At 40.8% G+C, this 10,968-nt stretch overlaps 2 protein-coding genes across 3 annotated transcripts in view; one reads left to right on the top strand and one right to left on the bottom strand.

The window, feature by feature from the left end:
- LOC122530437 overlaps positions 1–2,555 on the bottom strand; it is a 27,433-nt gene extending 24,878 nt beyond the window's left edge. The window contains exon 1 of the transcript XR_006306988.1: positions 2,504–2,555. The gene's annotated coding sequence lies outside the window, so the exon portion shown is untranslated. The remainder of the gene's footprint in view (positions 1–2,503) is intronic.
- The window catches only part of LOC122530430 (protein expanded-like), a 133,074-nt gene that overhangs the window by 26,692 nt on the left and 95,414 nt on the right, over positions 1–10,968 (top strand). For both annotated transcript variants that reach the window (XM_043657362.1, XM_043657363.1), the window contains exon 2: positions 8,152–8,203. The gene's annotated coding sequence lies outside the window, so the exon portion shown is untranslated. The remainder of the gene's footprint in view (positions 1–8,151; positions 8,204–10,968) is intronic.

The raw sequence follows: 10,968 nt of genomic DNA on the forward strand, positions 1-10,968 counted from the left end.
TATATTATTTATATTATATATAATATCCTCATTATAAATAATATTAAATTATTATACTATATATATAGTATATATATTATACATATATTATTTATATTATATATAATATCCTCATTATAAATATTAAATTATTATACTATATATATATGTACTTTTGTTTTACCAGCTCTCCAAAGTATTCGTAAGTTTTAGACCCGTCAAACTGTCCTGCCCCCTTAAGAGTTGTTGATCGCCGATATATTTTATCAGACGATCGCTGAAAGTTTCGAGCAATACCTTCAATTAGGTAATTCTCGACGTAACGAAGACGTTGACCAGTGCTATCTGAAACCAAAAACACACGGCTTTCCACCGCGTTGTTTTACTCGCGCTGTCAATGAGAATACGCGGCTTAAAGTTCGATGCGCGTCGCTGTGGTATCCAAACAAATTGACGGACAAAATGAAGCGTACGTTCGACGCTGATTTATCGTGCCATTGTGCGAACGTCGAACGCGTCGGACGTTGCATGACGCCGTAACTTGTTCTATGCGGACGAGCGGGCGAGCGCGTATCTAAGGCGCGTACGCATTGATCCTTGAATCGCGAATCACGGGCCGAAGCGCAAAAACTTTCCACGAGGAAGATTATAAATCGAACGGACCGGCTGGAAAAAGTAAATCGACCGAGTGAAACATAAAGGGAAACATACGCGGGGAGAGTTAGCGCTGGTGTGTCTGACGAGTTCATCCTGCGTGCTTTTCTCTGCTGGCTCGGGTTGTCAACGGGCCTCGCGTTTTCTTTGGTACATGTGCATACAGGAAGGATGACGGGGACGATGAATCTTATCGTGACGAGCTGAGAATTTATTATTCTAGGAGTTACCGGAACTTTGGTTCCACGCCTGTCACGATTCTTTCTTTCTTTTTTCTCTTACAATCGTTTTATCGATCGAATTATCTAGAATAAAGGGATCTTTGATTTTATAGAGTCATATTTACGTAATTTTTATTAATCCAGGAAGGGAACGAAGGGAATTTATTATTCTGGGAGGCGTTGAGAGAATAATCGGAATTTTTCGCAAAATATTTACATAATTTTTATTAATACTGGAAGAACGAATGGAATATAAATCTTATCGTGACGAGCTGAGAATTTATTATTCTAGGAGTTATCGGAACTTTGGTTCCACGCCTGTCACGATTCTTTCTTTCTTTTTTCTCTTACAATCGTTTTATCGATCGAATTATCGAGAACAAAGGGATCTTTGATTTTATAGAGTCATATTTACGTAATTTTTATTAATCCAGGGAAGGAACGAAGGGAACGATGAATCATATCGTGACCAGCTAGGAATTTATTATTCTGGGAGGCGTTGAGAGAATAATCGGAATTTTTCGCAAAATATTTACATAATTTTTATTAATACAGGAAGGACGAATGGAACGATGAATTTTATCGTGACGAGCTGAGAATTTATTATTCTAGGAGTTACCGGAATTTTGGTACTACGCCTGTCATGATTCCTCTTCTCTCTTTCAATCATTTCATCCGTGAATTATCGAGAGTAAATGAATGTTTGATATTTATAGAGGGTACCAATGTAATTTTTATTAACATAAATTGAAAATTTGTTTGACACATTCAGGGTAGAATCTTTTAATGACACTTAATTTGAAATTAGTTTATTTAATGAAATATTTGTTACATGTGTGTAGTATTGAAAGAGATGATTAAAAAACTGCAGCTTTTATATTCTGTTTATAACATACAAGGAGCAAAGTTAATTTGTCGAATACAGTGTAAAGAACCTATTGTTAGTTTTAACGTAGGTATTTATTATATCTTCCAAGAAACGCGACAATGATTTTAACATCATTTAACCACTCTTTCTCGTCACGAGAACAAGATGCTTCGCAAACTGATTTTTACCTCCGCTCCTTTTACCTTGAAATTTCTCGTCCCTTAATGAAAAGACACGCGAGACACGTTTCATCCGAACAGTCGCACGAACATGAAACACTTCGTTCAATTCAGCTACAATTCAATAATACCGCAAGGTATTTTTATAAAGAGGCGTACAAAAGCATCACGGGATCTTCAGCTTTCTGCAGCAATTTAATAATTCTTCTTCACGCAGTAGAACCAATATATCTTTAGTTTTGCATTTAATTTTAGTAGAGATGTGCGAGAACCCGAAATATCGGGTCGGGTACCTGAAAATTTCGAGATTCTCGAAAGAATCGGGATTCCTGAAAGAGTTTGGATTTGGGAAAGGATTGGGAACAAGCTTAAATAATTCGTTAAAGCTCACGCCTTCAACTGTATCGAAATGTCGCAGATCTAGAACCATCATTCGAGCAATCCCTTCTGTTATATCTTTTGGCTCAACAATCTTTCGCGTATCATTTCGTACATGCGACAAATTTTATATCGATTCAGTTTCTTTTCTAGCACATATATACTAATGTTTGAATGCATGTGCTTCGAATAGCGTAATAAACGAGTAGTACTTGCATACTTACTTTTAAATTCATGGTGACAATGCGTGCATCCCGCCTTTGTGTCATCTTTTTCNCAACTTTACTCTCACTGTCACTCGACATTTCTTTTTAAAGATTTTTAATCTTTATTAAATTCACACAGATTTTGAGATATATACGTCCGAACTTCCCGAATTTCTCAGCGATACTGCTCAACGGCGTACATAATGTCAAAGTACTAAGCGCGCAGTCACGCGTTTGTATACATCAGGTCGCGCGATTCTTAGAATCCGCGTTTCCAATAACTTCACTGGCAGAAGAAATTTAACTGTGTATTTATATATTTTGTAAGCTGTTATACAGCACTGCAGAGTAGTTCGAGAAACGGTAGTTTCTCGAAATTTTTGGGAATCTCGACTTTTTCGAGAAACCCGATTCCTTCAGGAATCTGGAAATTTTCGGGAACCCGACTCGTCCCGACCATCGAGTTCCCGATATTTTCGGATCCTCGCACACCCCTAAATTTTACGATTAAGGCCCAACATTTCCAAAGTCAGTACGGATAAATAGGAAAACAATTCGATTCGCGTAAGTATAAATTTGCAGGCATTTCGTCGTTTGATCCCGTAATTCGCGATCGAAAGATCCTTTGAGCGTGGCGTGTTCTCGCTGGCCGTGTTATAAATACGTGTGCCGATAAACGCGCGTTTCGAATTACGTCATAGGGGAGAAAAAGGAAGGAGGAAGTATCGGGAGTCGCCGCGGGTGATCGCCGTCGCCGAGAGAAATTGCGTAACAGACGAGTTTTCATTCTCTCGGACGTGCGTCAAACGTTTCTACGCGTACGCAATAACAGCGATTTTGCCGATACATTTTTCCTCTCGATCTAAGTTACGTTGGGATAGTCATAGTTTAAACACTGTCGCTGTCCGTGTTTAGTCGCTCGGCAAAGATATCGATCAACTCCATAAATTAAAAAGCTGGAGGAAAGCAACAACGTGCTGCGAACATTTTATACTCCATAATACTCGTTGAGTGTAAAATTATGCACGTTGTACTTTTGTAAAAGAAATCGAGCAAGTTCGAGAAGTCTATTCTACTAAAGGTATCTCCTCCAGCGTCTGATTTCTCGTCTACGTGTCTGTTTCATTAATAATCTTGAAATTGCTCGCTTGAACGTACTCCTTAAACTTTGAATTCTTCGAGTTCGAGAAGACGCGTACGCGTGATCGAAGATTTTCGCAATTATTTTATAATTGTAACATTAGCATATCCTTTGAGCCAGCGGCAGCAGGTTTGACCAGTTCGACTATCTAGAACTCATCACACTTTCGTTCTCTTTTTTCTTTTCTTTCTTTTTTTTTTTTTTTCTTCGTGTCTCTCCTCCCGTTGCAGCGCGTCTGGCAGCGGCAGTGAGCTCCAGAAAATCGTCGAAATAGTCGATTAAGCTTTCAGACGGCGGAGAAGGGTTTTCGAAGGAAGGTTAAGGTATATACCGCCAGGAGTGGGAGATGAAAGGGTTGCGTAGCGCGGAAGCACGCCATTATATTCACATTATAATCCCATCAGGGGACTCCTCTGCCTAACTGGACAGCTACGAATAATACGACGTACACGCCTCTCTACCTTCCATTCTACGTCTATCCGACCGTCCTCGGCTTTCCTCTGTTCCGCTGGCTCGTCCTATCCTTTACCACCATCGTTATTAATCTCGTATTAAATGAAATTTCACAGTCCCCGTAGGAAACGCGATGAATTTAATTCCATGAAACGACCGTTTAAGAGCTTCGCCTCGCCAAAATAAATATATACACGTATGTACGTTCACGTCGCGATTCCACTTTTCTCTTTTTGTCTTGCTCGATGGTGGAGATTAATCTTCCCTTTCGATAAAACGATAAATTTACGCTCTGTCAGCATGCATGAACTCGGGAGTTTCATCGGGAGGGAATTCTATCGCGCGAAAATCAAAATCAGTTTATTCTTAAACTCTCAATCCACAGAAAGTGGATTTCAAGGATAGTTTATTATTACGAAAAGTGCGGATCACAGAGAAAAGTGGCGAAACTTATCGCTTCGTTTAAGGTTAGAACTACTGACGACTGAAATAGAATATTTGTAGCAAGATACAAGAAAATGTTCAAGCTTCTACTAATATATTTCATTAAAAATTCACTCGAGCATCGAAAAACACACTGTTACAAATATATAAAAAAAATTTCCGTGGATAATTATAAATTGATCGACCAGTTTGGTAATTTTAGCGTTAAAAGCCATCCATTTATATAGGGTGGCCATTGAAAAACTGAAGGGTCCGTATTTATGAGCAGGAAAATGGTGGTCATTTGAGGAATGTTGTTTTTCACACATAATACTGAAAAAATCTATTAATTATATTTCCAAATAAAATAATAAAATAAAATAAAATAAAACAAAATAAAATAAAATAAAATAAAATAAAATAAAATAAAATAAAATAAAATAAAAATATTATTTAAAATTTAATAAAATAAAATAAAATAAAATAAAATAATAAAATTGAAAAATATAATAAAATAAAATAATAAAATTTAAAAATAAAATAAAATAATAAAATTTAGAAAAACGTTTTCGTAAAATTTATTTTTGTCTTACATCATTCAGTCTTTCAGTGGCCACCCTGTATTTTAATCATGTTATTTCGGCACGAGCAGTAGCAGAAAGTAAATCTACGATATTTTATGAAAGGATTTCGGAGCGTGTCTCACAAGATACGTCGGATCGTTTGTAACGACTCTGCGAGCGTGTACCGCGTTAAAACCATGCGGCCCGGCATCGAAATTCCACGCCGCTTATCTGATCCGAAATCGCAGGCAATCAGGAGTAAAGCAGCGGAGGGCCGGCGTTTGCCTTCCGTTTCCCTTGTCATCGTGACTCTGTCGGCGCGCGAGGGAACGCGACGTGGCCGGCGAAGTGGTGAAAGCCACGACGGCGATAACCTACTCCAGTGCGGCTGCCCGGTTGCAGCAGCTGCCTCTGCCTCGCAAAACGGAGGAATCCCAGTTACGCGTTCTCGTACGAAGGAAGAACAGTCACTCGCCTGAGAGACTGTGTGTAGAATGCGCTCTCTCGCGCGGATACCAACGCGCGCGCGCGCGAGCGCGCGGTGGTTTACTTCCGCTGGAGGCACGCGGTTCATCCCGTACGACGATGGTCGATGGAAGAGGAAAGAGAGAAAGAGAGAGAGTGAGAGTGAGAGAGAGGGAGGAGAGAAACGAGGAACGAAGAAGAGGAAGAGAAGAGACAAATGGACGGAGCAGAATAAAGAATATAGAGAGATCGAGGAGAAAACGAAGACGAACGTAGAAAATCAGATAGAGAGAAGCTAGAGTGAAACGAGGAATGGAATGGTGAAGGATGATTACACGACCGAGAGAAAGCAGCGGATGAAAGAGAAAAGAGGAGGAACGATACAGACGCGACTCTCCTCGCAACTACCCCTACTTTCGTTGCTTCGCCGTGTGTTTCCTCCTCTCTCTTTCTACGTTACATCTCCCTACGTTCTCCATCCTTCCTCGTCTTCTTCCTTCTCCTCCTCTCCTATCTCGCTCGCCGGCCCTTCCTTCTCGGACACAGAAAAAGCCCGTTCTTCGCCTCTCTGTCCCTCTCTCTCTCTCTCTCTCTCTCTCGTGCTCTGTGTTCGACCAATTCCTCGTATTATACCAGGTTGCGGTGTGGAATGCGGGCGTCCTTCGTTCGCTTCGAGCACCGTCCAACCGATGAGCCCCGCTAGCGTTATCCTTCGCCGGTCCTTCGCATGCGCTCCTTAGGGCTTGGTAAAATTAACCTGGAATACTCGGCCGTGATGCCTGCCTTGCCTCTCTTCTCTCTTTCTCTCTCTCTCTCTCTCTCTCTCTCTCTCTCTCTCTCTCTTTTCGTTTTCTTTTTCTTTCTTTCTGCCTCAGATTCGTTAAACTCGCTCACGCGGCTTGCACCAACACGACATGTCATTCCGCGCGGTGTGTAACCACCGTCTACGTATACGCGCACACAGCGGCGCAGCAACCGAGCGCGTAACAGAGCCAGCGATCGGCATACTTGGCACCGGGGGTTTCTCCAGAGCTTATTGACGATGAAAATTAAGGCGATTTGTTGAGGTACATGGACTGTCCCGAAAGTATCCGACCTCTGCATGTAACTTTGTCCTCGAGTATTCAATTGTAAAAAGCAGGCACGGAGCACTTAGGGGGAGGGTCCTTTAGAAGTACCCTTACCGATTAACAGAAGAGCCTAAGTCTAAAGCTGTTCAGTCGTCAGCAATACGCAGTTTTTCGAACGCCAAATTCCCCGAGCGTCGCGTTACACAATGATACGGATCGAGTCGAGCAAAGAATTTGCATCAAGTTTTGCCAAAAACTTTGTCACACCTGTTCCGGAGACAATTCGTACGATTCGAAAAGTTTGCGGAGATGACTCCACGAGTGACACGCAGATAAAGGAGAGAAAGGAAGAAAGAAGAAAGCGCGGCAGAGTCGGAGTAACGACGTGAAGGTCACGCTCGCCGGTTTCTTCGACAGCAAAGGTGTTGTCCGCCATGAATGACGCCCCACAAAGTCGCACAATAAATAAAGAATATCATTTAGAAGTACCGAAGCGATTGCGTGTGACAATTGGCTGTCTGCATCATCCTGACAACGCTGCTGCTCATTCAGCTCGCATTGTTCAAGTTTTCTTAGTAAAACATGGCATTCTTCAGCTTCGGCAGTATCCGTACAATCCGGATCTAGCATCGTGTGATGTTTGGTCATTCCCAAAACTGAAAAAAAAAACTGTTTGAAGGGCCGAAGATTCGACGACGTCGAAGCAATAAAACAAAATGCGACGCAGCAGCTGCCAGCCGTAAAGGAAATGGACTTCCAGGACTGCTTCGAGAAGTGGCTCGAAGACCGCTGGAAGAAAGTTATAGAGTCGGAGGGGAACTACTTGTATGTTTTAAAATACAAGCAGAGGTCGGATACTTTTGGAACAGTCCTGGTAGAGCTGTTTTACGCTTCCTTTGGATCTCCCTTTGGATAACAGGGAGACCGAACGCGAACGGTGGCGCGTTCCTCCTGGCGCACACGCCGCCGGCCGATTTATTTTTCTACACGCGCGTCCGCAGTGTCCGCAGTAGCTGCTTCGTACACGAAATCAACGAGGAAACACCAAATTTATGACTGTCAAACTAATCAAACTCCTATGCTTCAAAATGAATTGTCACATAATTTTCGTTGTTTTGTAAATTCTAATAGCTCAAAAAAAAAAGAAAAAAAAAAATTCAGAAACTCAAACCGATTCAAACAATATACATTTGGTTTGGTTTCTCTTATCATTCCCAATAATTCCAGACGATTAACGACAATCTGCGCGCGCGAAAAATTGTCGTTTCCATCACCGTGAGGGTATGTTCAATCAAGTATGCGCAATCTCGTCGCGGCTCGTAGCGATACGAAACTATCTCGCCTTCGTCCATCTTATCCGAATGCCGAGTATATACCTTTTTGCTTCTTCTTCGATTTTTTTCTTTCTTCTTCTCTCTTTGCTCATTTTTTCGCGCACAGGCGCGCGCCTGCGCGCCTTTACGTTCGATTCCTGGTATCTGGCGCGGAATCGGAGCCTCTCGCGCAGGTAGAATACTATAATTTAAAGGCTTATTTGTTGTGTTGTTGCAGGTGCACCTGTGTGAAGCCGGAGGCGGAGGATTCGGGGAACGGGAGAATCTAGGTAAGATTGTTTTGTAGAATCTCAAGGGCAAGAATGCGGCTCCGAATGTATCTGAATCGTGTTCTCGGTCACGTTCGAACTGATTGATTATTTCTGAAGCGAAAAAGATCGAATTGCCCCCGTCGAGATGATTTTTTTCTTTTTTTTTATCGGACTGGCGAAAGTTACCGGTTGTTGTATTCAATGTTTTTTTTCCCTTTTTTCTTTCTTTGCTCCGGAGGAATGCGAATATTTTCTTGCTTATAGAAATAAAAAAATAACAGATTGATTGCTTTTCGAGCTGTGCTATACTTCGATGCTCAAAGTGTTGATACACTGTGCGCACGTATTATAACATTTGCGATTTATTGCTTCAAGTTATTATCTTATTTAGGTCTCCCTGTTTTGTTTTACACATTTCCGAATCTTTCGCGAAAATAGTTTCTAGCTCGCGATAGGTACTGTTTGTATTAACGTAACAATTAAGGAACGTAGAGGGAACTGCGATTCATAGTGACGCAAATCAAATTGGGGGTTAATTTTTATGAAACAGTGCGTATGAAAATGATTGCACATTTCTAAGTTATAAAAACGTATCGCGGCGTAGAGGATAAAACTGCGACCTGATTAATTGTGAAATTCAAAAATCAGAATGCGCGACTGAATCCTTAAAATATGACCAATATGATGTCGTCGTACAATACTGAAATAAAAAATTAAAATAACTAAATATTTTAGTTGTAAAATAATTGTAATTATAAAATAATTAATAATTATAAAATAAAATATTTATACAATAATTAATAATTATAAAATAAAATAATTATTTATAAAATAATTAATAATTATAAAATAAAATAATTATTTATACAATAATTAATAATTATAAAATAAAATAATTATTTATGAAATAATTGCAAACAAAGGTATTTTAATTGCTTCAGGCACACACATGTGCATCTATAATTACTACGTGCGATAACCATATTTTATATCATTAAAGTATGCGAGTCACACGGCGCCATGGAGATTTATACGAGATTACAAGTCGGAATAACTTTAGTAACGTACGGTGTAGAAACGAAACAATGCATCAGTACACAATGAGAGATACCGTCTTGATCCCCATTGTTAATAAAAAGGTCAAGTTCGAGCGTGGAAAGTGATTGGCGCCAACTTTGAAAAGCCCACCGCGCTCCGGTACGTATCTCCTTCTCTTCCTCCCGTTCCCTTCGTCTTTTGCAGATCGTTTTCCTACGTGAATGATCCGAAGACACGAGATGGCGTTACGCACGAAACGTCAATCACTCTTTTAATGATACTCACTCGTCTGTCTTTATCAAAGCACGCGGCGAGTAGTTAATACCGTTCGAATAAAGATAGGAGAGAACGTGTTCGATTCGCGGCGCGTTTAACGTGCTCGAGGGTTACATCACGCGCGTAACATGCCTCTAGGAATAGGAGCCGCAACTTTTATTTCCAAACGAACTGGTTTTATCCTTATCGTGAACGGTTGCGCCGGCCAACGTGAATAATTGAAATGTATGAATCACACATCCGTTCGTACGGATTCAGATCAACGAACCGGCGTCGCTCGCCTACGGGGGAAAATTGTACGGACGAAGACACATTTCTTGCATTCGCGTGATCCGTTCCGTACCGCTTGATCGATGGTATCTGTAATAAGGGTACGGAGGAATACGGCAGTATTCGAGCTCTCCTCGATATTAAACGATCGGTTGGCTTCGCGTGGCCGATCATTTTGTCTCTTTGTTTTCCAGCGTGCACGGCGTGTGTAAAGGGTTTAGGTTTCAATTACGACAGCCGCCGCGCATGCATAGTTGTGTATGTCCTCGAATGCCTCGTTAATTCCGCGTACGCAAAGCGCAGGTGCGTTTGAAGAAATTGAGAAACTGTACTTACGCAATTAACCGATGCCTTCTTGAACATGAGCAACTGAAAAAGAAAAGTCTAACAGGAGTTCTCGCGAGCTGTTTCGTTTCGTTTCGTTTCGTTTTGTTCCCTGTTCGAGTGTTCACTCTCGGGATGAAAAGAACCTCTTTCTACGCGGGAATACCCTGTATGAATTCGCTTTTTTTCTCTGTTCGTTAATTGCGTACGCGACGCGTGCTTTCTCAGGCTCGAAAGTGACCTCTCCTCCTTTCCCCTTCTCGTCTTCTTTCTTTTCCCTGCGATGTTGCACTTGATGAACTTCAAGCGTTTGAGGTGGTCATTATCATCGATTGAATCATCGCGCATCAAGGGGATAACTATGGGAACCATATTCTCTCCACTGGTCTGCAGGTGAATATTCATGAATCTGTATGCAGCAATTACCACGAGTTCATTGTTGAGCGCGGTCCTTAAGGGGGTATTCTGGTAATCCGGCTTGTACAAATCGACTTTTTGGAGATTTTTTTTCTAAGGAAATTATGATACAATTTGGTATGCAGTTTTTGCACACAGATTTATTCATACTTAAAGAGTAATTACAATTTTTTTTTTTAACGAAATTAATGAAAGTTGTGGAAATTGTATAGTCTTGGGTAAAGCATGTTTTTAAAAACGGGTTCGATTGGCTGACATGATTCCGGTCCACCTGGTTATTTGAAACTAAAAGACCAGAGAGAATGCATCGTAATTAGTATAAATATGGCTATCGCATGAATCACGGAAACAGCGAAATTTCGAAAATTTAAAAAGTAGTAGCATTTTGAAGTTAAAATATCGATTTTCCTTGTGCTTTTTGTCTTTTGGGTGGTAAAAAAAAAAAAAAAAAATAGAAA

This window comes from Frieseomelitta varia, unplaced genomic scaffold (assembly GCF_011392965.1).
Source record: "Frieseomelitta varia isolate USP_RPSP 00005682 unplaced genomic scaffold, Fvar_1.2 scaffold_342, whole genome shotgun sequence".
Lineage (NCBI taxonomy): Eukaryota > Metazoa > Arthropoda > Insecta > Hymenoptera > Apidae > Frieseomelitta > Frieseomelitta varia.